This window comes from Myotis myotis, unplaced genomic scaffold (assembly GCF_014108235.1).
Source record: "Myotis myotis isolate mMyoMyo1 unplaced genomic scaffold, mMyoMyo1.p scaffold_m19_p_2, whole genome shotgun sequence".
Taxonomy (NCBI): Eukaryota; Metazoa; Chordata; class Mammalia; order Chiroptera; family Vespertilionidae; genus Myotis; species Myotis myotis.
In genome coordinates this window covers 23914973-23921459 of record NW_023416324.1, presented here as the reverse complement: position 1 = coordinate 23921459, position 6487 = coordinate 23914973, and the positions used below count along the sequence as shown (strand labels likewise).

General features: G+C 55.6%; 1 pseudogene; it reads left to right on the top strand.

The window, feature by feature from the left end:
- The first annotated feature begins 1969 nt into the window (after window positions 1-1969).
- LOC118675081 lies at window positions 1970-5772 on the top strand (annotated as a pseudogene).
- The last annotated feature ends 715 nt before the right edge of the window (window positions 5773-6487 follow it).

Sequence of the window (6487 nt, the reverse complement as noted above, 5' to 3'; positions counted from 1 at the left end):
ACTTTAGCTGGCCCTCTCCCTCACACGTACCTATTGCCCTAGCCATCTCCGTGGCAATAGGGCTAGCCACCTCTGCCCCTACAGCACGTCATTCGTCACTCGGTGTTTTCCTTCCTGGTTCAACCCATCCCTTGGGCAACTCCTCACGTGCTCTGTGCTTTGGCTCCTCCAGGTGCTTAAAATCCCAGTAGGACAACCTCTTCAGGGCCTGAGCTTCTGAAGCAGCGTGAGAGGGTAATTAAACCTAATTGAGCCAACTGGAAACAGTGATTACCGAAAACTAGCCCTACCGAAGTGCAAGAAGACTGCCATTTGGGAAAAGAGTGAAGCAAGCCTCAGAAATGAGATGTGGGGAGGAAGCGTCCCCCCAGCCTTCCTGTCGGAGCAATAGCAGCGTCAGGGCTCCCGAGGAACCAGCTGTCATACTCCTCTAGGAGTGGGTGCCGGGCCTCCAGGTTAACTCCGTCACCCAAGAACCGGCTTTTCTTCTTTACAGTGTGGAGGGGAGATGGCTCCAGGTTCTGAGGAGTTCTTGCCCAGATAACTATGCAGCTGAGCGGACTTGGAGGAAAGCTGGGGCTTCCCTATCATAGCAAAGACTTTTCTTCATTCGTTACATTCACCCAAATAGTCTTTTAGTGCCTTCCACGTGCCAGACACACCTAGGTTTGCAGATCTTTCGAATCAGGTGGAGGTGAGAAGGTGGGAGCTGAACCAGGGGTAAGGAGGTTCATTAACCTCATGGGCTGGCAGGAAGAGCCACGTGCCCAGCGCCATCCAGCTCCGATGGGCACAGAGCTGTCAGGGAGGTTCAGGCAAACATGGCACCAGAAGAGGTTTTCTCAAGGAGGTGACTCCTCAAAGTCTGGACTTTCGGGTTCTGCTGTGGGGAGACCAGGATTCCAGCTGAGCCCACTGACCAGGCCGGGGAAGGAATGGAGGGTTGCTTTTTCTTGGTTTAGGTCAGTAGGTCTTAATCATTTTGGGACCAGAGATTCCTTTGAAACTACAAAGGTAACTGTGGACTTTCTCCCTAGGAAAATACATGCATAGCTTTTCTGCACAGAATTTTAGGGGTTCATGAATCTCCCAAAGCCCATCCTTGGTTCCTGAGTCTTGTAAGAACTTCTCCCATAGACACGGAGACTGAACCTCTGCCTGGGCGCCTCCTGCTGGGAACAGGTGACTCCCTCTTCAAGGAGGAAAGCTGCCCATCAGGGAAGCTGCAGGACTCAGCCTGCCCCGCCCAGCCCAGGCAGGAAGCAGCTGGGAAGTCCTTCCTGGGACTGGCCCCCACACTCATGCTGCTGACCTCCCTGGAGCAGGAGTCCCCTCACCTGCTCATCCCTCCCTCCGTTTTCCTTCTGTTCCGCGCATGGGGTCAGCTGGTGCTGGAAGGGTCTACAAAGGGGACACTGAAGGTAACCATGTGTAGGGAAAGTGAGGGGCAAAGGTCTGAGATTTTCCCCCTCCCTCTGCATGTTCATTTTTTTGTGTGGGGTTTTTTTTTTTTAATACTTGGGATAATAGCTACCTCTTCCCTCATCCACTGAGTCCTGCCAGCAGACTCACCTCAGAGTTCTCGTGCTGGGAATGGGCCTGTGACCTCCCCACATACTTCTCTTTCCACTGTCAGCCAGTTCTCCATTCCAGGTGGGCTCTGGGAGGACACCGCCCTCCACTCCCTCTGATCTCTTCTGAGAGCCCTTTCCACCTGCCAGGAAAATAAGGCACATCCCAGTGGGATGTTGGCACGGGGGTCCCTGGATCTGTCCAAACTGCCAATGGGTTTTATTTCCTCCCTCCTGCTACAGTCTGGACATCGGTGGTGCTTGGTTCTTTTGTCTGTGGCCCCTGTGTGTCCCTGGTGGCAGCAACATCAGAGGGAATTCCAGGAGCTGGCAAATGATTGGAGGGGAGGAGGGGCAGCCACCAGCTTCCAGGACTGCACTTGCAGCCTCTCGAGTTCATGCACACACGCCCGCTGCCCTCCACACCTGTTGGTGTACAGGCAGGCCTATAGCTGGGAGCGGGTGGGGCACAGGGAATATTCTCTCGAGCCATGGACAGGGTCACAAACTAAAGCAGATGGGCAAGGTAACCACCCAGGCACTGCTGGCTTTCCGACTCTGTTGAGTGTCTGGCCCCCTCACACTCCTGGACTGCCTTGCAGCCTCATCTACCCACACCAGGGAGGAGGAAGAGGGGCTTGTGAGGGAGGCCTGGGCTCTTCCTTCCAAAAGCACAGGGACCTGGGTATAACCTTTGGGGCCTTCCATGACCCTATTCTCTTTTGGGGATGGAAGTCCCACTGAATAGGTACTGACTGGATGAGAACTGCTTCTTGCGTGTCGGGAACAGTGGAAGGGCTGAGGCTCCTGGTAGTAAGAAGGGGTGAGGGTGGAGAAAGAAGTGGCCCTGATCGCCAAGGGGCCCCATCCTGCCTCACCTCAGCACCTGAATCCTGAGCACCGCCCCATTCATGCACTGAAGACCACGGCCAGAGGGGCCCAGCCCAGAGTGGGCCCCTTCAGCTATCACCTGAGAGAGATCCAAGTGCTGATGGAGGACGATAGCCATGAGAGTAGGGAAACATGCCATTAGCCCTGGGAAGGTTGGGGGTTGGGTTGTGCTCAGCCCCCAGGGTTCTGAACCCTTAAGAACCTGGTCATAGTGAGCCCTGACTTCTGACCCTTTCTGTGACCCAGGGTTTCCCTGCCCTGGGTTCCGAGGCAGCCTGTCATCCCCGCCCCACCCCAGGCCAGGTCCTATTGGAGTCAAAAGAGGCCAGATCAGTGGCAATGGCACCGGATATCTACTTCCTGTCACTGCACCTGCTCCAGCTCTGTCTCCCTGGGATGCTGCTATTGCCATGCCAACAACAACATTCACTCTCAGAGGGGCTGTTCCTAGGCTGCAGGCCCTGTTGCACCTGCATCAAAGTCACTGACAGTATGACTTTCGGGAAACAAAAACTCAGCTTCTGGTACCCCTTTTCCCCTACAGTTGACCTCCCCTGCTCCCCAGCCTCAGTTTATCTGCATCGTGCAATAATGGGACCCTGTTTGCAGCTCTCACCTGGGCTGCCCGGGACCGGTCCTTCATTCTCTCCCGCTCCTGCAGCACCTCAACAGAAGGTGTCTCCGGCCACTAGTAGCCATAGGGCTGCTCTACCCAGAGGTAGTTGTCCTCGGCCCAGAGACCCCAGTCTTTCCTGGACTCTGTGACCAACCCTAACCCATGACTCCTGCTGGGCCCTGAGCCTGCCCTTTCTTTGCCCTGACCTCACGACCTCTTCTACTTCACCACTGCGTGACCTTTCCCTGACCTGTGACCCTTGAGCTGCTGACTCCCTGCAGTGGTCCCCTCTCTCCTTTTCCTCTTACCAGTCCTCCTGCTGGTCTTACTGATAGCCCAGAACCTGGTCAGAAGTCAGCTGACCCCTGCTCCTGCCCAGGTAAGCAGCAGACGAAGGAGGAGAGAGCCTCCCGAATGCTCCACCCAAGGGAATGAGGCCGCAGTGTTCAAACCCTTCCACAGAGATGCCACCGCTTGCACTGCGTTGGAGAGATGTGCTACAAGGAGGCAAAGTTCTCCAGCCAAATGGAAGAGTGTGAATCCGGGGAGCACCGCTGTGAGGTGCGGGTGGGGTGCTGAGGGGTCCAGGCGGGAGGCGACCATGAGGGCTGCTGCAGGGGTTGGGACTGGGGCCGTTGGAAGGGACTGATGTTCAGGTACCTACAGGAAGGTGCTGGGAGAGAGACTGAAGCGGGAGGGAGAGGAGTCTGTTTGAGGTGCCGGGAGAGGTTGAGCTACAGCCCAGGATTGGCTGTGTCCCCCATCCCCATCCTCCTGGACTCTCTGGTACACTTTTTTTTTTTTTGCTTTGAATTTCTTTGATTTTATTTATTTGGGTTCGCTATCTTTTTTTCCTGATGAGTCTGGGTAAAGGTTTGTCCATCTTGTTTATCTTTTTTTTTCTTTCTTTATTGATTAAGGTATTACATATGTGTCCTTATCCCCCTTTTGGCCTTCCCCCACCCCCGTACTCTTTATCCAGCTGATTCAACTCAACACCTTCCATTACACGGCCCAGTGCAGCCATGGTTGTGAGGGGGGAAATGAAACTGGACTCAGCCCTTGCCTGCTGGCTAACAGTTCGGCCCCCAGCCCCGGGCCCTACTCTCTGCAGGGCTGCAGCGGTGGCCCACTCTGCCTGGTGCTCAGTGATTTGGCCTCGGGTGAGAAAGGCCCACCAGCCTCTCTTCTATTGCCCTCCAAGTAAGAGCCTCTACTCTGACTCCTGCTTCCATTGGCCCCATTAGCTCTTAGCCCCACCCATTCGTGCCTTGTCCACCTAGTAACCCCCCAATTCTGAACCTCATTCTGACAGTTCCGCAAATCTGAGCTCACTGTTCACCAACTCCTCAACCTCTATGGATACCTCATTCCTAAGCCTTGTCAGGCTGACCCTTAGCTTTGAGGTCTACTTCATTCATCAACTCCGCACGTCTGAGCCATCTACCTTCAGTGCTCCAGCCCCTTCCAGACTCCCTTCCCAGTCCCCACACCTTTCCCCAGCCCAGCTTAACCAGTGCGCCCTCCCCCCAAGCACAAAGGCAGCCAGAACAATCTCCTGTGCTTGTCTAGGGTGGCAGCAAAGGGGGGAGTTTCAGGTGGAGACTGTCCACACACAAGATGCCTTCCCTTGGGGTGGGGACTGGGACTTTGCAGAATTGCCCCCTGCAGAGGTATCACAGCACTTCCCTGGGAAACCCTGTTCTGACTCAGGTCTAGGCCACCTGATCATCCCAGAGGACAAGCTGGTTCCCACTCCACCAGTCCCCCAGAGAAATGTGAGTGTCTCGTTCACACCTGCCTGCTCTGAGAGGTGGAGGCGGGACGGACAGCATGTGGTAGCTGGGCCAGTGAGAAGGCATGATGGGGCTCCAGCCTCGCCTCTCTGTCATCCACTCCCTGTTCAATCTGAGGAGAGCTCCCTACCCCTCCACCTCCCCTCCATTTCTCTTCCAGGAGAAAATCTGTGCCACCTTCTCCTGCCAAGGCAGCGAATGCTTCAAAGGGCAGAAAGCTGTGGCCATGTCCCTGAGGGCCTGGACTTCTGTGAGGTGGGCCCCTGGAGTGCTCCAAGGGTTGGAGCACTGTCCTGCCTCGTAAATACAGGCCTTTCTCCTTCTGCCTGGACCGAGTAGGTCAGCAGCCAAGTCTGGCTGGAGCTGGACCTGCTGGGAGCCAGGCTGCTTGGGGTCTAGCCTGCTTGGCCTCTTAGCTCTGCACTATGCCTCATCCCGGGCAGCAGCTGGAATTTCCTAAGTCTCCCTGGCATGGGCCCTTGTTTCTGAGCACCCTGTAGATTCTCTAGGGACTACTTGGCTGACATAGAGAGGGAGCTAGGAGCCCAGAGAGGTTCAGCTCAGCCATGGCCCACTTAACACTTTCTGCTTCTGTGAGCGGGAGAGAGGGGCAAGGGGAGGATGAACGGTCTCATCTCTTCTTGCAGCTGAAATGGTCCAGCTTGGGCTACACTGCGGGTTGCCGCCAAGCCTGTGTGGCAGGGATCCACAGGTGTTCCGGGCCGTGGTTCAGTCCTGCTGCCAGGTGTGCTGCCACGCCTCGGCCTCAGGTAGCTGCCTCCACCTGGATGGGAGCCTCCACTTCAACCGGGCAGCCTCAGGGGCCACCAGGAGTCCCCTGCACTGGTCCCTGGCTGGGGCGATGCTGCTGCTCCTCCACTCTGTCTTGCTCCCCTAGCCAGGCCCAGCCGGATCAGGGAGAAACAGCCAGGAAGACCCTGCAGGCCTGGCAAGCCCCCAGGCCCACCCCCAGCTCTGATTCCTGTAGCTGTAACTTTAGTGAAAGGGATTTATCAATTCCACAGCTCTGGGTTCAAGGCTCCTCACTCCTGCCTCCCGCCACCTAGGCCTGGCCATGGTGTCCTCCAAGGGGCCAGGCCTTAGCCTCAAGTCCAAGGAGAGGCTGGGGTTTATCTGGGAAAAACAGAGCAATTGTTTTTCCCCTCTGACCCCCATCAAGTGGGAGGACCCCAAAGTTCTACAGGGACAGATTGTAAAAAGTGCCCAGCCCCATCCACTTTTCCCAGATCCTGCTCCCCAGCCTTTGACATTAAGATTGGGGCTGGACCCCAGCTTTGTGTAGCTCAGTGGTTGAGTATAGAGTAGACCTATGAACCAGGAAGTCACGGTTTGATTCTGGTCAGGGCACATGCGCAGGCTGCAGGCTTGATCCCCAGTAGGGGGCGTGCAGGAGGCAGCCCATCAATGACTTATCTCCCTTCCTCTCTGAAATCAATAAAAATATATTTAAAACAAGAGTGGGGCTGGAATTGGGGTTCCCCTGCTTTCCTGCAGTGAAGTCCATCCCGTTTATCTCTAAGGGTATAATTTGATCCACTTTTCCCTCATCCCCCACGTGACTTTGAAGTCAAATTCAAATAAACCTGAGCTCC